Source organism: Coturnix japonica, chromosome 7 (assembly GCF_001577835.2).
Source record: "Coturnix japonica isolate 7356 chromosome 7, Coturnix japonica 2.1, whole genome shotgun sequence".
In the NCBI taxonomy this organism is placed as follows: domain Eukaryota; kingdom Metazoa; phylum Chordata; class Aves; order Galliformes; family Phasianidae; genus Coturnix; species Coturnix japonica.
Genome location: NC_029522.1, coordinates 7,060,700 through 7,088,046, shown reverse-complemented (window position 1 = coordinate 7,088,046; position 27,347 = coordinate 7,060,700). Strand labels below are relative to the sequence as shown.

General features: G+C 43.6%; 1 protein-coding gene across 8 annotated transcripts in view; it reads left to right on the top strand.

Annotated features, from left to right (window-relative positions):
- The window catches only part of ERBB4 (erb-b2 receptor tyrosine kinase 4), a 484,578-nt gene that overhangs the window by 426,383 nt on the left and 30,848 nt on the right, over positions 1–27,347 (top strand). The gene's annotated exons all lie outside the window — the stretch shown is intronic.

Sequence of the window (27,347 nt, the reverse complement as noted above, 5' to 3'; positions counted from 1 at the left end):
AGCTTTGCAGAAATGTGCAGTCAGTCCCAGGGGAGCTTCCCATAAAGCTGCTCTTCTCACCAGCAAAGCTGCAGCAGCCAAACTGGGAGCTCTTGGCTGTGTGTGTGTGTGTGTGTATGCCTCCCTGTGCAGGGGTGGAGCAGGGGGTACATCAAGGTGTATTCAGCAGGTGCCCAAACATTACAGAAGAGTATCAGAAGAGGTAGCTCACCTCCAAGGCTCAGATCCTTCTTGCCACGTGTAATTAGTGGAGAATGGTCATGTTTACAGAGGGAGTAGTAAGAGCACAGATAAAGAAAGGTGTGCTCTGAGCAGCCTTTTGAAAGAGCCTGTCTCTTTGGAGGCCCTGAGGAAAACAAAGAATGGGAAAGCACTTTAAGCTGCTGTCAGATTTTGCAAGTGACTTACTAAGTGATGAGCTCAAGGAAAGGCAGAGAGCAGTGTGATGCAGGTGAGGTGAGCTGCAATCTCCATAGGCTGTATTGGCAACCCAGCGTTTGCCCATACATTCCCAGAAGTGGTTTGACTGCATGCAGTGAAAGCCAGGAGAGGATGAGCATTGCAACCTCTGTGATCAGTTTGGAGATGCAGTGCATGAACAGCTGAGATTGCTTGACCGGGGGTGATGGGGGCATCATGGAAGCAGTGCATCTGTGCAAAGGTTGTAATCGCCACTGGCATGTTCTCCCTCCAGGAAGCTCTGTTCCAGAGGAGTGTCCTTGTGGTCAAAGTGCCAGAGGCCAGACTGGTTTTGACCAGTGGAAATTGGGTTAATGTGCAGATGGATGTTTAAAAAGGATAGGTATGTTTAGATATGTAGATATGTTTAAAAAGGATAGGTCTTCCCAGTGCGCTTTTCCTTTTTCATTTGTATTCTAGTTGCTTAATTTTGCTGTAATTCATGTGTTAATTATCTCCTGGAAAAGGCAACAACAGCACGTGAGAACAGTAGGGTTGAACAGGAGAATGTGGCACATGAGCAAGGATGAGCATGTGAATGGAGGCTGTGGGTGTAGCTTCACCATGTGAAGTTAAAAGCTTATGCTGGGTCACCTACCTTAGTTACATCTTTCATACTGAGCAGAGAGTGAAGTCTCACACTCCCTCACCTATTCAAGTCATTCTGCGATGCCACTGACATTCTTTTTAATGGGAATAAAAGGAATCTGTCTCAGCACTTTGAAAAGTGAAGTTCAGCTTCCTTTCTCTTCCTCAAGCGTTTCTTTACTAGCTTTAAACTCCTGATGAATAAAAGGACTCTTCCTCCTTGTGCCTGGAAAGACACCTGATAGAAGATCCCTGTAAGCAGGTGCCTGGGGTTTGGCTGCCCACATGGGTGCTGTTGGTGTGGCAGCCCTGCAGTGCAACCCAATGGTAGCATTCAGCCCTCAGAGGGCTGATGGAGGAGCTGGCTGTTATGTTCCTGCCCCTCGTTGAAAGATGCTGGCGTGGTCTATCAGTGTTATCTACAGCGTGTTTTAACAATGTGTTGCCTTTTCCTGAAGTGCAGAGGGCTTATTCGTATTAATTTTGTCAGTATTATCATAATCCTCACATACATCTTGCTTACCAGAAGCATGGGAGTATAAAAGCAATCTTTTTCTCTGTTGCTATTTCATGATATTTTTTGCACAGTGGCTGATTATAATTGAAGGGTACAGGACACAAAGGCATGTCGGTGAGATGCTTTAAAGATCTCCAACCCCAGCATATCCATTCAGTGCTGTTTTCTCAGACTTCTTACCATCCTATGTCCAAGTAGGAACAACCTGCAGCTACAGATGTGTGCATACAAAGAATAAGATGTTCTCTTGCTCTTTCTGATATGTGCTTGTGCTGTGTAGGTGCACGTGTATATGAGTAATATTAATTTCATCACCTGTGAAGGTGGTGTGACCCTCCTATGAAAAAGGCAGTTCTCTGTATTGCTGTCAGAAAGGAGCTTGAGGATTTGTGAGCTTGTCCCGTGCCTTATATTGGCATACCACTGGAAATACAAAGCAATTCCTTGAAGTAGGAATGATCTGCCATCTCATTACATTATTGTGGCAGATGTCCTTTGCGGTCTCCTTTATTATTATTATTCTCACTCTGTTAAGGCGGGAACGATGAGCGGGTACAGCAGGGTGGCCCCTGCCCTAGGCTTCAAGTGCAGCACTGTGTGCGTCAACTTTTGGCTGGATCTCTTATTTTTGCTTGTCCTGAGTACAACCCTCTGCCACTTCAGCAGCTTTCTTCTGGATTTACAGAGTGGCTGGCCTGCAGAGGCAGGCCATTTATCTCCCATATAGATCAGAGAGAGTCTGAACTTGCTGTGAGCTGACCTCAGCGCGGCAGTGCTGTGCATTCAAGGAGAGAAGTCTCATAGCATTGCTAGGATTTGATTGTTCATTATAGGAGGCAGTGAATTTGCGGCAAATGGTGAAATGTTTCTGCGTTGTCATACCGTGAGCAGGGGAAGCTATTAGCTCCTGACTGACCCGCGCTCCTCTGGCACGTGGCTTTGAGTTGTACACCTCCTGATTTGCTACCGCAGCCATGTTGTTTGGGTTGTGTCGTGCTGGGAGGTATGGGAAGTCCCTTTGTTCCTCCAGATGGGGTAGTCTTGGTGGGAGAATAAATATCAAATATATTTTTAGAAGGATGTGTTTTATGGTCTGTGTTTAGCTGTGTGAAATGCAGGAGTCTGAGGCAGTTGGAGAACAAGAGGTCGCATACATAGGTACAGACTGAAGTGGAATTAAACAAACTGAATGGAGTATTAGAGCAGCTATGTTTGTTGTTCTTTTTTTTTCTTTTTAATTTAATGAAGCCATTTAATTCAATTCTCAGCCAGCCTGGTGCACAGGACCTTTATTAAAGCTGTCACCAATTAATGAGGCTTTTCCAGTGTGTTTAACCTAAGGCATATAGGAGCAGCAAAGATCTGTCCGTTTCTCCTTGTATATTCTTTGGATTCATGTGTCAGATGCTTTGAGTACAAGCTTCCTTAATGCAGTGCAATTCGGTGCTTTCTGCAGTGCATTTTTAAGAGCAGAACTCAAACTGTGTGGCTCGTCTTCCCCACAAGGATGCCTGTCTCAGGCAGGGCCCCCCTGAAAGCACAGTGTGTGCATGGGGAGACCAGGCAGGCAGGCTGCTCCTCCCCACAGCTGGGGGGCAGCTCACCTTCCAGCTCTCCGCAGTCTCATTACATGCAGGCTCAGGTCTGTGCCGTTCCAGACTTCTGCACAGCGGCCTCAGCCAGGGTCCTCTGGAGAGCTGTCAGCTTTCTCATAGCTGCCAATCTGCTTGACGACACAGTACACGAAGTTATGAAGCAGAGAGCTCTGCTACCTTAAGGTTGTTTTCTTTTCCTGTTTCCTTTTCTATTTTGCTTGTTTTTGCGGGGATGTTTACTGTTGGGTTTTTTTTCTGGAGAAGAACCTTTTTCTTATTCACGTGCTGTTTCTAAGGGTTTTACTGATGAGTCCTCTGATTTATTATGTGTTTTTTGCAGTATTGCATCTATACAAGCTATCATCTAATTCCTGTTCATAACTCTCCTTTTCAAGCAGGCTGTCAATATCATTGACCTTCCCAGCCATTTGGTGCATAATGACAACTTATTTCAGAACAATTCTATTATTATTATTTAATGCGTGTATCATAGGCACCCCTCCTGCCCAGTAAATGATGGTGAGAGCAGGCATCCGTGTTCTTTCACACCTAGGTAGATGGTGCTGCTAGCCACCAGACACCTGATGTTGCTGTTACCTGGGGAGGACTTCCTGCTCTGGGTATGAAACTCCTGCTCCTTATTGTCCAAGTCACGTTATTTGAACATGGTCTCTTTACTCCACGTTATGGCAGCAGGTCCATGCACCAGGACATATTCTCTCATCCTGTTGTGTTATTTTTTTCCCCTTATTGTTACAGGCAAACGTTTGATCTCTACTTTGTAAATCTCAATGCTTTTTCAGCAGTACTGTTCTTTTCCCTGTTATTTGTGGCTTTTATGTCTGAGTTTTGTCCACTGGGATGGCTGGGTAGGTGTGTGTGTTTCTTATCGGCTGCATGTTATATCTGTGCAGCTAAATAGAATTAATAGCCTTTTGTCTCTCCTTGGGAAGTCTCTCAACATCTGCGCATCGCTGTGGTTGCTAATACACAGCTATCTTAGTAAAGCCAAGTCTTGAATAAGCAAGTCATTCTGCAGGATGTTTATAAAGTTCAAATGCATAGGATCTGAGTATAATTAAGGGAAGGGAAAGATACTGAAGATGTTGTGTCATGCTGCAACTCCTCATGGAACCTGCGACTTAGATAATTCAGATTTTCAGAAACAAAACCCAACAAGTGTTTGATGTTAGTCAGCCTGCTGACAGGCCATCCTCTGAAAGAGGATGGTCCCAAAATGCACTGGATTGTTTCTGAGGAAAACCACAAATTGACATAGGTTGATAAAGGCCAAAAAGCTGCACGTTGTCCCCTCCAAGTGTAATATTGTGATGGTGGCCTAATTATCTCAGCTTCCCCTATCTCCTGATTCTGAGAATTGAGGGATTTTGGAAGTGGAAACAGAACAATTCTTAGTTTGCTCAAAAAGGTGAGATGAAATCCAGGCATGGTCAGACCTTTTAGTAGGGAGATGTCCCTATGTCACAGAAGCTGTAAGGACCCAGTAGTGGAGCAGGGCAAGGGCAAAGCTGGCTGCAGTGACAGTATTTGTGTGCTGACCGTGTAACCTCCTACTCAGCTGAGCTCATGAAATTGAAGAAGCTGCAAACCTGCTATTTCCCTCATAGTAAGTTCAGAGTAAACGTTTGGAGTGTCTCGACATCGCATTACAGTTGCACACAAAGTGCTGCCCGTAAAGCCTTTTGTATGTCATTGTGAGGAGGTATTTTCGCTTTCAACTAGAATGTTTTATCTACTTAACTATGTGTAGTGCTGAGGCACCTTTTTTCTACCTTCCTCAAAAAGACTGCTGACCCTTGGCTCCTGCTAAGTGAAGGCCATTGTGTCGAACAACAATGCTAACTTACAATGGGAAAGTGATACTGTGTAAGGGTTTTATAAAACCTTTCTCAAGGGCTGCTAAGCCTGCCTTGCTGAAATGGTTTACATTTGTGGAGAGATGAGAAGAAACCCCTGCCACGCTTTTATGACGATTCATCATCTCTCGTGTGACTCAGCCTTGCAGCGTTCAGTGTTTTGCCAAATGTCAGGAAGAATCCTTTTTCACAGCTCAGCACCTGTGCAGGGCAGGGCCTCCAGGAAGAGATGATGGGATGTTAGTGTCTGAAGCTAGTTTGTAAACAGTGGTGCCTGAGATGGCAATTACAGAATTTTCTCGTTGCTCTTTGGAGTTCTCTTGCTTTCACTTTCATAAACATTACTCAGCTTTTTAGAATATTCATGTTCAAAGACACGTCCTTCCACCGAGGCTGAATGTGGTGTTCTTGAGCCAAGTTTGTATTTTCTAGAAGGCCATCATTTGACTTTCTAACGAGTCCGCCTTCCTACTAGGCTCTTTCTACAGATTATCGTATTACTGCTTCCTGGTTTAAATGGAAACCTTCTGCTCCTTTTGGATAGCGTGTATGAACATTATGTGTAGATTTGCAAGTGGATGATTTGTTTATAGTATGAATGATAATCTGCTATCTCTGCAAGTCTACATGCTGACTGTTGTTCCCTGATGTCAGAGGCTTTAGTTTTTCTGTCATTTCCTCAGATGCAGTAACTTCTTGTAACTCAGTTGCTACCAAGGTCAGCTAGGGGGAAACATCAGGCTTTATTTTCCTTCATATCCTTTTGATACTGTGCACAGTTGGATTCCCCCATTGACTGTTTTCTCTTCAGGGCAAATAAAAGTCAGTTAGCTCAGCCTCTGCTCCAGTCCGTTCTCCAGCCATGTTAGCGTGCTTCAGCTGGACTCGTTCTCATCTGTTGACTGTGGAGAGGTACTGAACAATAATCCTTTCAAATTATAAGAGGGCAATAATTTCCAGCCTTGACCTGCTGACTGTTTCTTGCTCGTACAGCCTGGTATGTGGCTAGTCTACTAGAAGGGTGCAGTGCTCACTGATGTTCAGTGCCGTGTTCACATGAGCACTACATGTTTGTATCTGAGCTGTATCTGTATGTTTCCAAACTCAATTTTGCAATTTGCCATTTCTTTGAAGTACAAATTGTCCTTCCAGAATGAAATGTGCAGTGAGTTGTGAGTTCATACCTTGAGGTTGTTTGTTGTTTTCTTTCATCTGGAAAGCCCAAATGATGTGATATGAATAGCGTTGGGACGCAGCCCTGACAATTAAACTCTCTTGGCAGTAACTTCCTTTTACTTCCTTTTCTGTCTTGTCTCCAGCTGCTACTTAAGTAAGGAGCGTACTTTGGGATGTACTCCTTTGGCAAAAGAAGTGAGAAGCTGGAGGCACTGGAATTTGCAGTTGAACTTGAATACTCATCCTTCCAGTTCCAGCCATGTTTGGATCAGGCATACGAAGTTCATTTCTCTTTTCCTCTGTCACTCTGCTAATGCACTGAGTGTATCATACAGGGGCTTTTCCCACTGGCAACAAATCTCTGACAGACAAACAGGGTGGCTTTAAAGAGGAGGAAAGGCAAATTCCAGCTGCAGACACTCCATTGTGCACAGTACATGTAGGTGGGTTGAGAGCCTTTACATTTGTTAAGGTCCTGAGGAGACAGAGTGCTGTGGTTGTTGTGAAGGTGCAGGTCATTTGGAGGTGAGGTGCTGTTAGCAGGAAGATATTTTTAAATAGGTATTTTTATCTTATCCTTTTGTTCAGAAATGAGGCAAAATCAGCAGTGATTTTTTTTTCTTTTAGGCTAAACTTTGTCAGTTGGGTTTGTGTTGATTCGAGTGCTCTTCCTCAGTGACCTTCATCTCCCATGCCTGTGAGATGTGAAAGATGCTGTTGACACAAGCAAAGGCTCCAGCTCCCTTAGCTCATATCCCAGACACCACTTTAACATGGCATGTTTGATGCTGCATATTTCTGCCTCACGGACAAAGTGGCAGTGAATGTTACTGCTTTCATCTGGGAAGGAGAATGGAGCAGACTGACTGAAAGCCACAGCTTACTGCCTGCAGTTGCCTTTTTTCTGTATCCTCAGTCTCTGCACCTCCCACCTTTCTGCAGGGGGCAGAACAGAGGGATGGGAGGTTACCACAAGGCTCAGAAGCACCCCTACTGAAACTAAGGCCCAAAATGAAATGAGCAGGCATGCACTGGGAAAATGCACTGGGCCTTTTTTGCAGGAGTGATGGCTTCTGCATTAATGCCGAGAAGTCAACTTGCACATTGAAATTTATAGGCCAAACCCTCCCTTGTCATGCTGGAGGAGCATGTCCCTTATGAGCCATGTATGGAAATGAAGTCAGGAGAAGGGGCTAGGAAGGCTCTTGGCTGGTGCCACCCACTGTAGGAACCTGCACTCCAGCCACCAGCAAGGCACATCTGAATGTGTATTTGTGTGTGCACCATCTAAATAACAGCTCTGTTGGGTGAAGCACAGAAATAATTTTCCAGGCCTCCTGCTAGGAAATCACGGCTATAAGTTGATCAGGAATTAGGGTTTAATCGCGTTCTATAGTAGAAACACTGCACTATGGTTTAGTACTGTAAGGGAAAGCCTGCTATTGAAAACATGCTAACCATACTTTGGTAGATCTTAACCACCAGCAGTAAATGGTTTCAGTTCTGTTTAGCTGGCAGGGCTCATTGCTAACAGACTGGGAACTGGAATTAAAATGTGTGACAGTGCATTAAGGAGGCACGCTAACGGGGATTTAAAACTCCATCAAAGAGAAGCAGATGGGGGCAGGGGAGGGGAGAGCAGGCAGCCCGATGGCTGAATGGCTGCTTGGGATGTGGGAGAGGATGTGAAGGGACCATAGTTTTTTCACTTTGGAAAAATGTTTTCAAACCAGCTAGCCAACATCAGCGGCATTCTGCTGCCAGCCAGCAAGCTGGCAAATAACTTGAGCAAAGCAAAGGGGACAGGTCAGCTCAGGTGGCTTTGAGAGAGAAGCACTGTGAGAACTGGCTGCTCCTTTTGTTCCCTTGATAGCTGATGTGATTACTTTCGCTGCTCATCCCAGGAAAGCAAATTGCATCCCTGAGGATGTTTCCCCACTGAATGGGGTGGATTACCATGGTCACGTTTAGAACTGTGAGAGAGGGTAAGAGGAGGTCCCTGGAAATGAATGAGTAAGTCCAGATCTGTTACCTTTCCTACGGGCTTGTTCTGTGTTCGTTTGTGAATAGCAGCTGAAAAAATAATGAAAAGAGTGAAAGCATGTGGACTGGAAATGAGCCTCTCCCTGTGAATGGACACCCTTGTCTGAAGTGGCAGAGTGTTAAGGTTTCAAATGTCTGCGCTAGTCCTAAGCCTGGCAGATCTTCACAGTGGCTGTGTGACACTGCTAGGAAAGGGAAATGGAAAACTGAAAAAGAAAAGTTACTTTACAGGAAAAGGGTATAAAGGAAGTCTAATTTTTGTGTTTGTTTGTTTGTTGTTGTTTTGTTTTGTTTTCCCCTTACCTGTTGTAATGTAATACAGTTATAACTATGGCTGTGGAAGGTTCTCTACTGCTAATTTTCTCTGTGGCTGAAAAAACCGCGGGCTACTTGTAACTGCATCTTAACAATACTTCTCTATTGATACCTCGGGCTCCAGGATTTCTGAAACAGTCTCTCAAGTTTTGTTCCTGGCTCGCTTTTGCAGTCACTGCGTATTTGTAAACAGCCTCACTAGGTTTTGTGAAAGAGGGCACCTGGGGAAAGAGATTCAATACACAGGCAGGCAAGGCCAGCTGAAGGCCAGAACACTGGGGCTCTTTGTTTCTTTTGATTTATTTTGTCTAATGACTTCTCTGCAAGCCTGGTGGTCTCACTGTATAAACTATTGCTTTTCCTATATTAAGTCTCTATGCTGACTCTGTCATCCAGCTGCATGTTCCTTCAAAAACAGCGTCCAGGAATCAGGCTGGGCTGCAAGTTTCTTTCTGTCGAGTAGGGTACAAGTTTAGTAATTATGGTTGGGTTACATTCATTCTGGAAATGCACTCAGATGTGCTCTGTTTTGATTCTTGGGCCCAATCAGCCTCTTGTAGAATAAATGCTCATTTGGATCTGGAAGGTGGTTGACGTTCCAGGTAGGAAGGTGGTCAGTTCTAGCAGATCTCACATCTCAGTAGAAACTGGTTTTGTTTTTGGGGGGTTGTTAGAAAACATCCCTTTCGTGACGTGTTTTACTTGCAGATCCAACTGTGGACCTATGAGACCAAGGTCTTGGTCTACTTGACTCCAGCCAGCCTCTCAGTAGGCTGCAGTCCTTCAGCCCTCACCCCTAGGCCTTGCAGATCATAGCTGCTTGTGGCCAGAGGTGAACCTCAGACCAAGAGATGCTTCCTTATGCATCTTCAGTCCCTTGTGAAGGATTGCCCCACCCCAGGTGTAGGATCTGGTACGTGCTCTTGTTAAATGATAAACATTCATAGTTGTTTGAGGGTGTTTGGGCATATATATGAGAAAACAGTTATTCAGGGAGTTATCTGGAGTGGTCACTGTTGCTCCAGATACTACAGCTAGGATCAGTTCATCAGCTAAGATGCATGCAGGAAGCTTTTTCCCATCTGTCAGCTGAAGACAATTTTAATCTTTCTAATAATAGTATGTCTGCTAGCTCGTTCAGCAGTTGGACTGAACATGTAACATAATGAGGATAGGAAGCAGAGTGTCCTGGTGCAAGCAGTTGTTAGTTATAAAAGTAACGAACTTTGGATGGTAAAAGAAAATCTCATTTCTTTTAAAAGACGAATCTTTCTCTGATATGTGTTTTGCTTTAACTTATTATTTGATTTTTTTTCTTCAGTTTTTATTATTAGTCTTCATGCCGGGTGTTCTGGGTGTTCTCTTTGCTTCTGTTATTATTCTTACCTGGTGCAGTTGGGTGTTAATTATCTGAAGTCATTTGTGTTTCCATTCAGATGAGAGTATTTATTGAAGTCTGAACTTGAAGGAGTCATTAAATTTCAGTGTAATGTTGTGTTTCATAGATTTGGTGGGTTTTTTGTTAGTTTATTTTTCAGGTTAGCTTCTTATAGCCAACTCTCACCACTTGGGAATGGGAGGTATTACCATGCTTATGCCTCTTGTATCAAAATAAAAGAAAGGTCTTGCTTTTCACATCTCTATTCTGCATCCATCTACATAAGCTTAAGGTTCCAGAATTTCCTACCTTTCAGGTAAAAATTGTTGTCTTTGAGCTCCCAGTTATGTGTGTGATTTACTTAAAGTATTCCATTTTGAACACGTGGACCTACAGCTTCTATGTTACGGCACTCGTCTTATGCTTCATTTTTGGATCCAAAAACCCTTGGGTCAGAATGTTCCTAATTAAGTCTGTTCTTAGCTTTGAAAATCCCATCCACCGTAGATGTGTAGCTTATCTGTTTTGTTGTAGACGTGGCCTGCAAGCTGCAGGTTTGCTGGTTTGGATCCTATTTGTGAAAGTATTTGGAGAAACTAGCCCAAACTAGAAACGAGTCCGCGTTCAGATCTTCATCAAAACTTTCCCTGTGTTTGAAGATGTGTTTGGAATTAGAATCTCGATTCATGCTCATTACAGAAATAGGTCTTTCCTATACTTTTCGAAGCTGACATTTCCCTGAACTTTGTCAAATTAAGATATGGGCATGTAGTCTGAACTCATTGTTAGGACAGCTTTAGGGGCTTCGTTCTTCTCCAGGCATATGTGATGCAATTAATTTGAGAAGGTTTAGAGCAGTGTAAGAATGGTTTGGCAGAGTGAAAAGTGAAGTTCCTACTAAACAAAACATGATCTTTACCAGAATCTTACTTAAGCAACTGACTTGTGTGGTTTGTATTTTATAGCTTTGCGTTAAGATTTGTATTTACAGTGTCATTATGCACAAAGTCTTCCGTAGAGAGGTTTTTTTTTCCTTTCTCATAATTAAAACAGTAGGAATTAATGACGAACTGGGGAGGCTTGCTGTTTCTGCAGTAATGAACTGAACTACTTTGAATAGGCAAGAAAAAAATGTTAATGCAGTGATTATTTTGGTCTGAACCAAGTCCAGCCCTGTTACAAAAGATAAAAGTATTAAAACTGCACTAGACATTAAAAATTAAAAAAACAAAAGCCAACGCACAAACAAATAAACAAACAAAAAAACAGTAAACACAGTGCAACTGTGAAAGTAACTTAGCTTTCATTCTAGCATTCAGCTAATTACAACAGGATACATGACAACTTTCAAAATCTTTAAGCATTTTCAATGACCTTACATGAGGTCTTTTGAAAACTGAGGATGCAGCTCTTTGTAAATTCACCTTCTTTTGTTTCCCTTCCCATTTTCTGTGTTGTTGTTGTTTTCTTTCTGCTTAAGACCTTCTGTATCTGTTCTGCTGGCTATTACTGGAAAACATTCCTTTAGCCAAATCAGTTCTGCAAAATCTATGGGCAGTTCCCCACCCCAGCCCTTCCTTTGCCATTTGTTGTTTTGCTTTCACCATTTCCAAAGGGCCTGAAGCGCCTTGCGGGATGAGTAGGTGAAGGATTACCAGCTGGACAGAAGGACCGGCAAGAATCTAGGTATTCAAAGTAGGAAAAGAAATTTGGAAGAATTTAGTAGAATAAAGGTGGGAGGAAATAAATCATCACCCCATCTGTGTCATCGAAACTGGAAACAGCAGTTAACTATGAAATTTGGCTTTGTGTGTGATAAATTCTACACCTTTTGGCATCTCAGATGGTTTGTGTGCAACCATTTTTCCTTCTGTGTCTGAAAAGTACTCCTGACCCCTCTCCTGGGAATGGAATTTCCCATTGCGTCACGGTGCCTTGCATCCACAGGGACATGCAAACTGAACATGAGGAATTTACCCAGTCAGCCACAAATTGAGATCTTCTATGTTGTTTGCACTGGCGTTTAGCGTGACACTACCCACACAGCCAGTCATTGGAATGGTTCATTCTCCTCCTGCCTGGATCCCAGTCTCCAGTGTAATGGTAAACAAGTGAAACAAGGTAGTGATGTAAACAAATACTTTAGTGTTGGCTTGGGATTGTATTTTCATCATTGAAAGATGGCTTCTGAGCACTGTGAGCTTAGGAGATAGAAATTGAAAACAGTATGAATACTGCAGTATAAATTATAGTAGATTTAAAAGATGAACTTAACTTCTTGAAAGGTCTAAGAAGCTTGAGTCAATCATTTGGAGAGTTATCATTATTCTAAGGCTGCTTGCACATCCACCCTCTTGCCAATCGCTGTGTTGTAAGCCATCATTCCTCCAGATATTCTGCAGACTTTCTGCAGTCGCATTTTGAGATTTGCTGCTTTCTTTCTGAAATGAAAGTCTGTATGATCCTGCAGGCAGGGTGAAAGCATGCCCTGAATTCACATAGGCCAATGGGCAAATAAGAACTGAACCCCCCGAAGTATTTTCAGTACCAGAATTTTTTAAGTAAACATTGATTTATTTTTTTTCTTTTTTTAGAGAGAAATTTTTATGTTTGGCAGTATTGTCTGTTAACATTGGATGTAATTACCCAGTGTAGCGAGATGTGAAGTTATCTGTAGGATAGGTGTGTTGCTCGGTCTTCTGGATTACTGAGGGATTTGCTGCTTTGAAGAGCTGGCTGCTGGGGAATTATAGCATTACTGCACTCACTGGGAAAGATCAGAGAGCTGTCTCTGTTAAAAATAATAATAATAACATTGGATGCTACCCAAGCTTGTTGGCCTAGATCTGACAGTGAGCTGGTGGACTAGTCTGTGATCCATAGATCTTCCAGCATGGCCTTCTTCCTGAAAAGTAGCTCACAGTTCAGATGAAACAGGTGGAAGTTATCAGAGCCATGCAGGTAGGCTATCCATAACATAAGGCCCAAAGGGTGTTTATGGAGTTCAGACTTATTCCTTGAACAGGGCTGGATGATTATTTTGAATCTCCTTTTAAAGAAAGGAATGTGTAAGGGTTGGAGTTTTCTTCAAACTTTGTAGTCTTAGCCTAGTTTTCTCTGGAAATTAGCCTCATTGCAACCTCAGTATCTGTCTTCAGTTTCCTTTGTAATAAGTTTTAAAAATGTTGGTTGAATTTATTCAGGTTTGACAGAGGATAAAAGGTCTCAAAGATATTATCCTTGTATGAGTTTCATAAAAACAGGCATATAGATAGATGAGGATGTGATTAGTATTCCTGCTGAAGGCAAGACAGGCACTGTAGGCTCAACCACATTATTAAACAGCTGAGAGTCAATGTGGTAGAATCCCATAGAAAACCAACCTCCAGGTTGTCTCGAGGAGTCTTACCTGCTCCTCCTTCCTTTTCTTTTCCTTCCCAGATTGCACAGGTAGACATCCAGGTGGGTCTTGTGTATATCCAGAGAAGACAACATCTCTGGGCAGCCTGTTCCACTGCTCTGTCGCTCTGACAGTGAAATATTTCCATGCATTAGTATGAAACTTCCAGTTTCTACCCGTTGCCCTTGTTCTACTGTTGATCGCTGTTGTTGATAAGGAGTCCTACCCATCAACCTTACTCCCACACTTTAGATGTTTGTGAACAGCTATGAGATTCCCTCTCAGCCTTTTCTTAAAGAAAGATTCTCCCTGACCCCATTACTAGCATTCATGTAACTGTCCTTTAGTGCTGATATCCCACAGACAGCTGTCCCAGCGCCTGTGCCGCAGATTAGTTTTAGATTAGTAGGATTAGTTTGGTAGTTTTAGTTCCCCTAGGTTTGGTCTAGGTAAGTATATGTAAATGGGGTTGTGTTTTTTCCTCCGGTAGAACTTCTCAGAATTTGTGATCAATGAGGCCCCCTGGAGCTCCTTAGAAAAACAGTTTTATGAGCAATAGAACTGCTGAGAGCTGGTTGCCTATGATTTATGTTCTATGATTAGGTTATCTGGAATTTAATATGTTCTTTGTGCTAGTTAAAGTATCTTCGATAATGTCTCTCTCTTACGTGGAGTCTCTAGGGCCCAAGAAAGACTGCAAATGCAATAGCAGATAAATTATTACGGTCTTTCTCCTGTACTTGCTTATCCACTTTCAGGAAACTCATAAGAATGCAAAACTTTTCAGATGTTGTAGTGCCAAATAAGGTTGAAAGCTCTCAGAGACATCAAAAATTCCTGGACAGAGAGTCGGAGCAATATGTACACACACACACTGTGATGGCACAGCCTCCTTCCTTAGGGAATCAAGCTAGAAGTAGATCAAATGGGGAAAAAAATCATATACATAATTCAGAATGACAATAGATAATGGTCACTTCTGAGCTGTGTTGGTAGGAGAGAACTGCAGTTGCTGCATCCCATTGCAACGCACTGCTGTGACCCATAGTGGGTGTTTTTGAGCAGCTGTTGGCACTGTTCATTCTGTGTTTGGCTGGAAATTAATAAATGAGTTCTGGTATTTCTAGAGCCTGGGACTGGGGATATGTGTGTGACCTGTGCTGTATGCACTGATGTTTAATAAGTGATTTTGTTAGTGGTACAGTTTGGGGGAGTCATGCGTGTTTCCTAAAGAGGCAGAGCCAGAATTGTGTATGGGTGAGCTCTGAGTTCTAGTAATAATCTTATGGGCAAGGAGCCAGTTGACAGGTGTGTACATATGATCCCAGGCATCTTCAGTTATCTTAGTGCCTCAGGAAAATAAGCTCTTGCCATTACAATCCATGGCACCTGTGACTGTGCAGCATTTATCGATGCGATTTTTTTCTGCTTTCCTTGGTGATAGTTTGATTCTCTTTGCTATGTGCTTAAAGGACTCCTAGCGTAAAGACCTTTTTAAAGGTATTTCTGTTTGGGGGGTCACGTTGTGCCTTTGCCTGCGTTTTAATCGATGTGTTTCAGTCAAGATACAGAAACAGTTTAAGCCTGGTGCCTGTTAGTTTTAATTGAAGGGGAAAAAATAAACCAGCATGATTGGGTCCTTGGGGAAATGGTGAGTTTCTGCAGCTGAGCTTTCAAGCCACCTAAGCAGTATGAGAGAGAGGGAGGTAATGCGAGCGTGGCAGCCAAGAGGCAGAGTTATGGCTGAAAAATTGCAGCCAGGAGGGCAGTGGGAGCTGCACGGAGATTTCCCATGTGTTTGGGTCTTGTGCACTTGAAACAAAATTAACAGATTTTTTGTGAAAGTTTGTTTGTAAGCAGATCTTACCTTACGAATCTTCTCGCTTCAGTACTTAAATATCTATCAAAGAAGCTTTGTGTAAAATGGTTGTGGCTGTATGGCAGGCTGGCAGTGCAAGGTCGTGGCAGTGCTGCTGCAGAAATGCAGGAGGGGAAGGGACAGCTAGTGTTAGCAGCCAGTCCCACAAGGTCTTATTGACAGGATAGAGGAAGTAGGCGATTCCTGTTAAAAGGCCTTTAAGTCTCCAAGATATGCAGACTATGTAGGCAGGTGTAGAAGTCCGTCATTGTAAATCATACACAACTTCTCAGCTGAGGTTTAGAATGAATGGCAGAAGACTTGACTTTACAGATATGGAGAAAGGTCAAATAAGAGTCTTCACAGCCTTCTAAAATCTGGGACTCCAGAGCAGCCCAAAGGAGCTAGATTTACCCTGTTTTTCCCTGTTTAAGTACTTGACCAATGATTTTAAAATATTTCAGTGTGCTTGGCTGGTTGGTGCTGCGTGACGGTAAGAGTGATGACCTGGGCCTTAAACCGGCCTCTGCTGCAATTAATGGAAAAGCTCCCTTTAAGTTTAGGGAGCCAGGAACTGAGTCTTAATGCATTCTGAAAGTTAGTAGCAGTGGAAAAGCACTTGCCCTGATTCCTCTTAGTTCTACTCAGGTCGCCTGTTTCAGCTCAACAACTCTGAAATTTCTCATCTATTCACCCACCCACATGCTGGAATCTGGAGATGTCAAAGTCACGAGTCTGCCTTTCTTTTTGAGTAAATCATGGCATCCATGACTCCTGAGACAGCTTGACACAAGCGTGGCTCTAACTGAAGCATCTGTTGTAGCCGGGAGGTGTGCTGAGGTCAGCTGAAGTGGCCAGTTCTCACTAACTCCGAAGTTTCTTAAAGCTGGGAACCGAAACCTCTAGTGCTGTGGTTAATATTAAATCTGAATGGGCTTTGAAATGCGAATCTAGATGTTTCTAGGACATAGGCAGTTTGCTTTTAGGGATATTTTGGAAGGTTTTTTACGTTTACAAGTTCAGGAATATGGTCTGTGTAGGGTTATGGTCTGCTGGTTAAACTGTAGGCCCGCTCTGCTGAGTGGGTGAACCATTGCACAGCATGAAGCTGTACCACAGTCTGTGCTCTGTAATGGTCTGAGTCATTCTGCTTTCCTGTAGGGCAAAAGTGTGCTTGACTCGGTGTGAGTGACACATAACTAGTAGAGTAACACGAGGGCTCCTCAAGCCTCGCTTTGAATGCATTGCCCCTACACAACCATGGAGCAGATGTTACTGGCCAGGTAGGGCTGAGCTAGCATGCAGAGAAGCAAGGGAAAGGAGCCGGTCATGCATCTTCATGCAGCAGGCAGTGATCAGCAGACCTTTCCTTCACATGTGCAAACTCACTGTGCCTGGCTTTCATAAGCTCAAGAAGCATCTGGCCATTTCATACCTTTCCTGATAAATTATCTGCTATAAACGTCCTCCTCAGGATCCCGGAGTGAGAAATGACAAGCCCTATTCAGTGATCAGCCCCACGCACACACACACACACCAAAGGATGCTCAGGCTGAACACAAATAACTCACAGGGCACAGTAGCAGTTTGACTCACACTCTGTGGGCTCTCACTGTCAACACAGCAATGCTGTGAACCATTAATAATAATGTGACATTTTAGCTGCGGGCAAATATCTGTCTCTTGAAACCAAATTTCTGTGTTGCGCTCACCCCATCCTAGCATTCATCTGGATTTATTGAAAAATATTAATGGATTATTTAGAAGTTTTCTCTAGCCACTATCAGCTAGCACACTCTGTTTACGTTGCTGGCCTCTCCTGTTCTGTCAGCTGTCATAAGCTTCTCAATTAGGAAAGGAAAAAAAAATAGTATGAAATAGGTAACCATGGTTACCTGTGATGTGGATTTTTAAGAAGGGCTCAGAAACCTACTGGCAAGCAGAGTTTGGAAGTTCAAAGCTTTAATTTATTCAAGAACTCGCTTGAATCAGAGTATCAAAAGCATTTGGAATAAATTCAGACTATTTTCTTTTGTAAAACAACATTGCGATCCTAAGCAGAAGCCCTCATAGAGAGTAGCCTGACTGCTTGCTGCGCTCGTGTGAGAAGAAAACAGTTTCAGGAGAGGATAAACATGCCCTCGTCCCAGTTTTCTCCTGCAGAGCCTGGTGACCCTTGCAGTGGAGTAGCTTGTGAAGATGATGGCTTCCTAGAGAAGCAGCCCTTCCGTTCCGCTGGGTTCCTGTTTACCCAGAAAGAATGCCTTCAGAAGTGGTCGTGCAGAGCGCTGAAGCAGTGTGTGCTTTGGAGGCATCTCTCATGTCAAGAAACCCGCCTCAGAAATTCAGCCCCAGCCATGATGTCTGCTGAGGAAAAAAAGGCACTGGGGCTTCATTTAATGAGAATACTGCGCAATGCCAAAAGGTTTCAAATGGACAAAAAGTGCCCCGTGAAACATGCAGCTTGAGATTAAGCAAAATATTCCCCTGTTAAGTATTTCACTGGGATCGCATGCGTATTTGCTTTTTGCAAATCCAGGGACTACCATGCGCTGCTGTTAAAGGATTTTCGTCTGAGCACACGAGGTACCAGCAACCACAGCATTCCCCGTGTGCTCAACAGAAGGGAAAATAAGTAGTTCAGCTGCTCAAAAACATGGTCTCATCTGAGCAGGCAGGGTACACGGTGTGCAGAGAAGACCTGTTCTGCACAGATTTTATTACCATAGCACACAGCTTAAGGTGAGTGCTGGAAAGCCTTGCATCCAAATGATGCTGTCATTCAGTCAGTGCGCTTCCATTGGAAAACTGTTTGGGAAAAAAAAGTGGCCTTGTAACTAAGGGATGGTAGGACTGGGGATTCCCAAGACCTAAACACAGTCCTAGGCTCTGCCCCGTTGAGTTTTTCTATCTATCTCCTTGAACACAGCTCTGTTTGTTAAATGTTTGTTTAATTTACTGTATGATAACGTATGTTAATATGAATGGGATTTTTTTATTCTTATTATTCCAAGCTCATCTTGCAGGAGCAGCCTGTTTCACCAGTTGGAGACAAATAAGGGTGCATACTAGGGATGCGGAAAGCTGAGAGTGTCGCAGTGCAGCGAGATGCAGGGCACAGCTGTGAGATGCCCCAGTCCCCACTGTGCTGCTGGAACTGCTGGCAAGTTTCCGATGTGTTTGTGCTGTGGCTGTGTTCCTTCTGAAACTGAGGGAAGGCTGGCCTCGTATTGGTTAATCGGGAGGCTCCTTATTAATAGGCTGCACACTTCATTGATTTTTAATTAATTTCTGAAGAGACACAAAGGATAAGTGCTGCAGCCCACAGACATCCCTGTACTTATTGCAGTCCACATCTCTATTGATTGCCTGCCTAAGGAGCAGAAGTAATCCATTTTAAATACACTTTCTTGGAGAGAGTGAATGCACTGCACAATGTACTCTCCTGCTGGTAATTGTGTTGGCAAGAGGTCAGTGGTTGGGTGGGGAAAGGCAGCGTGTTGTTTAGTATGCTGCTAGCCATCCAAACTCAGGCTGCTCTGCAGACTTGCAGTTTCAAGGAGCATCCCTTCTGGGTCGCTCAAAAGTACCCAGTCTTACGGAAGCAGTTAGTGCCACTGTGCTGTTTGAAGTGCATGGGGAGCTCCTGAATGGGATTTGCTCAGAAGCATAGAGTGGCTTAGTTTGGAGGAGACCTGGAGCGACTTAGACATGCTTGCAAAGTGGGTCATGCAGAAATCTAATGATGTGTAACAGGTCCAAGTGCAAGGCGTTGCACTTGAGTTGAGGCAATCCAAGCTATGAACGCAGACTGGGACAAGAACTCATTGAGAGCAGCCCCGCAGATAAGGACTTGGGGGTCCTGATGGACAAAAAGCTGGACATGAGCAGCAGTGTGCATTTGTAGGCTAACAGTATTCTGGGCTGCATCAGCAGAGGGGTGGCAGCAGGGCAAAGGGGATGATTGCTTCCCTCCACTTCGCCCTTGTGAGCCCCATCTGGTGTAGTGTGTCCAAGCCTGGGGTACCCCAGCTCAAGAGGGATGTGGAGCTGTTGGAGTGGGTTCAGAGGAGGGCCATGAAGATGATCAGAGGGCTGGAGCACCTGTCCTGGAAAGAAAGGTTGAGGGAGTTGGGCTCGATTAGCCTGGAGAAGAAAAGGCTCTAGGGAGAACTTGCTGTGGCTTTCAAGTATTTGAAGAGAGCTTTCGCGCAGGAAGGGATCTGACTGCTTGGACTGCCTGATAGTGACAGGACAAGGGGGGGTGGCTTTAAACTAAAACAGGAGAGATTTTCTTAAATATTAGGAAAAAAAAATGTTTTAATCAGAGAGTGCTGAGGCTCTGGAACGGGTTTCCCAGAGAGGCTGTGGGTGCTCCATCCCTGGTGGCGTGTGGCGTTCAAGACTAGGCTGGATGGGGCCACAGGAGCCTGGTGTGGTGGTTGGCAACTCTGCCTGTGGCAGGGGGGGCTGGAACTAGACAATCTTCTAGGTCCCCTACAACCTAAGCCATTCTGTGATGCTAAATACTACTTGGCTTATAGGGTGATGGGAAGTTGTGTTAGCGTTATCAGACACAGCAAGCATTGAATTGTGGGTTACTGAGCCCCAGCCCCCTTGGTACAGCTGGGGAAAGGTATCCCTGCAGTAGCAAAGAAACCCGGGTCCATTTGTTTTGGATTTTTTTCTGTTCTCGCATGGGTGGTACACACAAAGGACAGGCTCTTGAAAACACCTGACTGGGTTGTGTGGTCTCCTTCATAAGCCCTTGTGAGGAGCAGATATGCAGAGCTAGCAGAGAGGCGTCAGATGCTAAGTACTTTATCAAAGCATTGGGGTGACCCTTTACTCTCGAGTGCCTGACTTTATTAAGTTTTTCCTATTACAGTTTTTGGTCCTGGACAGTAATTGGATGGTTAGAAACTCCCTCGGTGTGTCTGTGGAGCAAAGTATATTTGTGCATCTCGTCTTTGTTGGCCTCCTGAGGGTGTGGAGAAGCTACAGAGCTGTATCTGGGTTACTGTGTCCTTTTTGGTGGTACACTTATGTTAAGCATACCTACAGGCTACAGTTCTTCTCACCCGTTTGGGCTGCAGTGCAGTAAGGTGAGCCATGGTGATTTTCTTCGAAGGTTGTAGAATGTTCCTGTCCTCTTGCTTTGGGAATGATAAGGAGGCACTGCAGGAGACTGCTGTGACTTGTGTCCTCGCAGCCAAGGAGGCTGGGGCACCTTGTCTGAGTGATGAGGTCACACAAGCAGTTTTGCTGGGGGAAGGCACTGACAATGGCCTAAGAGAGCAGCTAGCACCCAGCTGTCTTAAGGAAGCCCTGTGTGAGTGTGTCAGTGGCAAAGGGGCAGTTGGATGCAAACCCACAACTCCTTTTATCAGGAATTGCAAGTACAGGAGTGAACTGTTTTCTCCCCTGCTAAAAAGCCCGTGTGGCAGCTGCACATGCGTGTGCTGGTAGGTGAGACCAGAACTTGGAGATGCACACAATATGGGCAGTATTGGAAGGCCTGCTTTGCTTCTCATTACTTAAGTTGTTTAGTACTTGTGTAACATCCTTCATCAGAGGAACGTGAAGTGCTTTGCAGACCTGTTGTTCAGCACCTGCTCTTCTAGATATCTGTGTAATCTGGGGCATTGGTAACCCATTTATCTTGTGGTTTGGAGGAGTGAGAATGCACTCCATAGATTTTAACTTAGGGTTGCAGGGGGGTCTGAGCCCAGCGCAGTGGCTGCTCACCTCAGTCCCATGTTAAAACGTCGCAAGCTTGTAAGCTTAATTCTCATATTTCTATTCACTCTCTTTTTATTAATCTTGTCTTTGGGTTGGCCTGCATTAGTCCTGTTATACTTGCCTAAACTTTAGCCTCATGGTCTCTTTCCCATCCCTTTTACTTCCTGACTTGATTGTGATCAGTTATGCTGTAGCATCTCTTTTAGTTTGTGTCTTGGGCTATAGCTCAGCAATGCAGTAAATGCAGCTCTAGGACTCCTATTCTGGATCAGGTATAATGCAGCAGGTGCGTGATGCAGAGCAGAGGCCCGGAGGAAAATTTCTTCCCCAAAAAAGTTTTTTCTTTTAATGGTTAATAGTCTGTGATACTGAGATGTTTATTTTGTCGCATATTTACATGATCCTCCTGTGGCTGCAGTGAAGCCAGGTCGTTTCAACCTTGTGCCTCTGCTGAGTCAACCAAGGTGTGATTGCGCTTGCACATGTGAGGAGAAAGAATAGAGAGGTAGGACTAACAGAACATCACTACAAGCTGTTTTTGAGGTGGAACTAGCCTGAGCTAGGTGCCAAGGGGTTGTATTTACATTGGCTGCCTTTCCATCGGGTAATAATCCAGCTGCACCGGCATCTTCTTTCCAAAGTACATAGAGTCTGTGATTGCTTTCCTGTGGTATGAACTTTGTAGTCTAGAACCCATTTAGCAAAGCCGCTGTAGGACTGAGAAAAGGAGCTGGACAGGTCCAAAGCAACTGGTTGAAAATCCAGCTAGTTATGTTGGCTCTGTGTCCTCAGGCTGCGTCTAAAGACAGCCAGCTTGAGGTAAAAGCACCATGAGCCCAATGTATGGCCTGCTGCACACAAATAGCACATTTCTTCAAACTAAAGTAAATTACAGAGAAAATAATATTGGGAGAGAGAGCTTAGTCAAGGGATTAGGAGAGGGGGAAAAATTATCTTGCATCACACAAGCTTCCTTTGTGTGCCCTGTACAAATCCAGAACAATTGAACTCCCAAGTACTCGGTGTTACACAGCACAGCCTGGGGTGCAGAAATGAACCTCCCATGCCAGCTTTATCCGAGTTGGCTGAACTCAGACATTATCAGAACTCCTTGACAGCTAGCATGGTGGAGAAGCACATAGCACAAGGTGCCAGTCCCCAGCCCAGTCTGTCAGCTTTCGACTGAAGCTGTTAGCATCCTTCCTTTTCCCTGCACTGTGAGGATGGCCTTCAGCCCCAGCTTTGCAACTATACGTACAGAACGAATCACACCTCTGCAGCTGAGTCAGTGTATTTCAGAGCAGTGTCAGTTTTTCCCTCCCACAGCTATCTCTGGAGTAACAGCTACTTAGATGATTCTGGTTGCTCATGACAACAAAGGGCACCGCGTTTTCCTTGAAAGTGTATTTAGCCCTGGGTAAAATTATACTTTTTTCATGGGGTGAGCAGGGGAAAGATGATCATTTCAAGCTTTCTGTGGAACTCCTGATATTGAGCTAGCCTCAAGTTATTAGGATGAAAAGAGGGCAGTCTCCAAGGTTGGAGATTAATGTCTGTGAGATTCAAGCTGGGCTTGAAATGTTCTTCGCATACCTGTTTGATGAACCTGCCGTGCGTGCTGGCTTTGGTGGGTGGAAGTCATTACTGAAGAAAGATGTTTTTTTCCTAATTCCTTTATGCTACTGAAGTTGGTTTAATATCAAAATTCCCTCTATTTAGAGGGAAAACAGCATTTGCTGTAGAAATAACAGAAAGTCCCACTGCAGAAGTACTTACAGTACATCAGGCTACTAGTATTGCTGCAGTTCTTAGGGCAGGTCAAGCACTTCATACTTACTCCTTTTAATCTGAGTTGTCTTGCAGCGTTAAGCCTTGCATCTTGCAAAAGATTTATGCATATGCTTAAACCTCAGTTAGTAATTCAGCACTCTTCAGTTCTTTGCTGGTAATTATCCCAAAGGGATTTTGCATTCAGTGAAAATACATACCTGTTTAAATTCCCTCCTGAGTAATGAATAACCTTTTTCCTGAAACGAGGTACAGGAGCCTAATGGGAAAAGCTCTCGGACAAGGCCCAGTGGGTTTGGAGAGCTGGACGTTCCCTGAGCAGCAGTTGCAGCCTGTGAAAGGAATCCAGAAGCATCCTCAGCTGGGGCGTGGGATTAAGGAAAGTCTGGAGAAGTGCAGGAAAGCAAAAAATAGCACCTGAAGTAGTCAGTGCTTGCAATGCTCAGTCTTGTGAGCTGTACAAATAGACGGTGTGCTCAAAAACTGCCTCAGGAAAAGGGAGACAAACGGCAGCTGCAGAAAGTAATGCTAGCAATAAAGTAAGAAAACAGCAAATTGTGACCACATCTTAAAGGCAAGACATCCCAGAGAACAAAGCCATAACTTCCCAGAAAAGCTTCAGTTTGCCTTTAAAAAAAAAAAAAAAAAAATATATATATATATATATATATATATATATATATATATATATATATATATAATCCTTTCATTCTTCTAGTTCCAGTGCTGCTGCGTTGATCATCTTGTGCAGATGCCTGCAGCCCTGGAAGTCCTCACACTTTATGAAGCAAAGTGATACATTCTGCTGCAGTGCAGCACTTGGTTGGGGGAGAAAGCTGTCCCATCGTGCTGTCTTCTGGCTTCCCTTGGCTTTTTTGATGCACAGTCTATTTTTCACTGTCCCACCTCAGTTTGTTGCCATCATGCAGTACCTCATTTTCTGGTCTGTCATATTTCTGGTGAGAATCACAGAATGGCCTGGGTTGAAAAAGACCACGATGATCATCTGGTTTCAACCCCCTGCTATATGTGCAGGGTCTCTGGTCAGCAGACCAGGCTGCCCAGAGCCACATCCAGTCTGGCCTTGAATGCCTCCAGGGATGGGGTATCCACAGTCTCCCTGGGCAACAGAAGAAGAGCATGACCATCCCAGGTCTGTCTGTCCACACTGCCAGAGGCTTCACAAACATCATAGCAGCCTTTCTTCTTCCACAGCTGTTACTAACTCACTGTCTATTCTGCATAGTAATTTCTGTTCCATGTTATCCCTAGCCAAGTTGGAAAGTAACTCACTGGGCAGAGAGCAGGGTTAACTTCAGCTAGTTTCACCAAAGGTTTATTTCCACTGGTTTTTACATAAAGAAATTATGGAGGCTGCAAAGTGACAGGAAGGAAATTCTTGCTGGAGTTGAGCTCTTAGTGGGTATTTACATATTTCCTGTCTGCCTCCCTGCCTTTACTTCACATCTGATTTTCTACCCATCAGCACTGTTCTTAGTTAACCTGGTGCTGTGTGGAGCACATGGGCAGTGCCAGAGCAGGTCAGTAACAGTACAGGAAAAGACAAAAGACCTTTAACATAAATTGAAGTCTTGGCAAGGGTGTTTGTGTGTGTTTGTGAAAGGAGAATTTACACTCTCACAGCTGCATGGTTAGGTGAAGAGCAGTCTGGGCCGCGGGTGTTTGTGATGCCACATATTACTATGTGAGGATTTGTACAGGACCAGTTTGTCATTGTGCATGACTCTGGCTGAGGATAAGGGGCGTAGCTGAGGAAGATAAAAATGCTATTCCTTGTTCAGACTGCAATTTTAAAGGGACTTTCTCCACTTATCAGCATTACAGCTGTTTGCTGTGGCTGTTTGACTTCTTAATAGCATTAGGTGCTGATTCCGAGGGCGACTGTATGTGAAGGGATCCTAGAGGTAATTGCATTTCTAACGAGGTTCTGTGTGAGGTAACCTTTTTCCTGACCATGATGAAGAAGTGTTGGTGCCGAGCTTGTGGCTCATCCTTGCAGTTGCGTGAGGTGAATCAGGGCTCAGAGGTGATGGTATGAATGATCCTTAATGACTTGCAGCTGAGTTTCCTCCTCTTGGTGACTTCAGCATAAAGTCCCACTCTACTGCCGGTATTCCAAGTAGGTATAGGCAGGTCTGACATTTATTGCTGTCTGGACATTTGAAATGTTAAGATTTATATGAGATTTGCATAGCTTTAACTTGGACATATGAAGTCCCGAACAGAGCTTTGTCTCCCTAGCCTTGCAGACCAGGCTGTAAAGTGTTAGCTGTATGAACGGATCCCTTTCCATTGGTCAGGGTCTAAGGTTAATTGTAACTCTTGTAAAACATCTTCTTGGCATTTGATCCGGGGCTTGTTGGGTGACGAAGATACCACCTGTGTAATGCTGAGGGTATTTTGTCATTAGTGTGTCTCTGCATCATATAAAAGGATTGGATTTATGGAGAACGCTTTTCCTGCCAGCTTTGAAAATGCCTTCAAATGATGCTTCTTGGCATAGTGTATGTTTTGACACTATTTCTGCAGTGAACAGCGTAGACTTCCTGTTTTTAGATTGTTTCCATCCTGCTTGTGTAATCTCACTTACTGAAAACAAATATAGATACACCTTTTCTCTCTTACTTACACCATCCACCTTCAGAACTTGTTGATAGGATATCAGGAAAATCAAACATGCTCACAGGGAGTATTCCTAAGAGCATTTACATTTCTGCAGGTCATGGACCTGCATTGGATTTTGTAGCTGTCAACTCTCCGCAGCTTGTTTTTAGTTCTGTGGATAATACAGGTGGGAAAAAGCCCCTAGAAGCTTGTTTGACAGAGGTGAGGTAAACTGAAGGGATGATGAAACAGAGATTCTATTCTGAATAGAAAAAAGAAAGCCAACTGAGGTGTTGGGTATGAATATAATTCAGGTTTCCGATGAGAAATCTTTCTACTTGATAACACAGCTTGAGATTAGACAGAATAAAATGTAATTTTTTGAAGAAAATATTAAATGATGGTTTAAGATTGAGATGGATGAGTAGAATAAGCGATGAAATGTCCTTAAGTGTCATTCTCTGTGCTTGGAAATTAAATATGTAAGGAAGGTCAAGTCAGACTATGAAGGCATGGCAGAGAGCTGACAGCACCTTGGATGCTCTTTCTGATAATTGCTGTCACAGATGTGATTTTACAGAGCTGCTTTTGTGGCCGTTGTTCCTCTGTTATGCGGCCATTGCTTTAGGACTGTGTGGCCTCCTTCTGGTTGGACGTCCCCAGTTGGTAACTGTTTTGCTAATCATGGTGCCTCTGGTTTCACGGTGTGTTTGTTGTTGTGTGATGCGCACAGTTGGTTGTCCTCTGAGATTTGTTTGTTCTTTTCTGACAGGTTTTAATTTGATGTCAAAAATCATTATGTTTTCAAATACTCCAAGTTCAAACATTCACCAGCCAGAAGCATTGGCTTGTGATAGGCAGGATGGTGTGCTTGCTGCAGCTAGCAGTGCTTTTAAAAACCTTCGTGTTGACTGCAGCAAAGCCCACCATGTTAAAAGTGAAATAGTGTTTGTGCTAAATGCTCTCCCACACGTTTTCAAATCTTTTAGTAGTGTTGGCACTGAAATCATTTGCCTAAATGCCAGAGCAGTTCAGAACTCCACTTGATGCTTTTTGTAAAGACATCAATCAAGCACTGCATTCTGGCCCAGTCACCATGAGCAGAGGCTCTCTCAAATGCATTGTCTTCCTGTTGTCTATAGGGTAGGCACTTGTGGGCTCCTTACTCAGATAGGGAATAAAATCTAGCCAGTAAGGCTGAGTAATCTGGTTGTTTTAATGACTGCCTGTGGCTCACTGAATTATCGTCTGTATTATGGGCTAATACAATCTCTTTTGTATTTAATGATGACTTTTTTTTTAATTACCATATATATTATAGAGAGCTAATATATTAAGAGATACCGTAAGGGTAATTATCAAGTGTATAATTTCATCTGTAGGTTCTTATAATGATGATTAATGTCATAAATGGCTTTTAATAAAATTACAGGCTTGTAGCCCTGCTTGACTATCCTTTACATGTCATAGAATTAGTAAAACAAAGCTGTGGTGTTCTTCTCAGTGTCAGAAAACATCATGTAAACTTCTATACAGATGGTCAATGTCTCTCATCACAGTTAAGAAAAAAAAAAAGCTTAGGGCTAGGTAGTCTAATTATATATTACCTGTTTTTAAAGGAAACTGGATGGGCTTGGTAACAAAAGTACTTGTAAATGAACTTAGGTGTTCATTTAAAAAAGCAAAAACAAACTCAGATGCAAAAATAAAAAAAAAAAAAATACAGCTATTGACCTAGTGACTTACTGTAACTGCGCATGCAAATTGAGAAGGGAGTGAAAAGGCAAGTGGATTGCAGCCCGTGGAATAAGGAATTGTTTTTTTTCTAATCCACTGAGGGTACTGAGACCTTGTGTCTAGTTTCAAGTACTTGGAGATGGATATGAACCCTCATCTTGAATTGAGGATTGTTGCCTGGAACTTAGGAGATTTGGGATTGTTTTCCCGTCTGGCCGGATTTCTCTCAGGCTTTGACTAAGTTGCTTA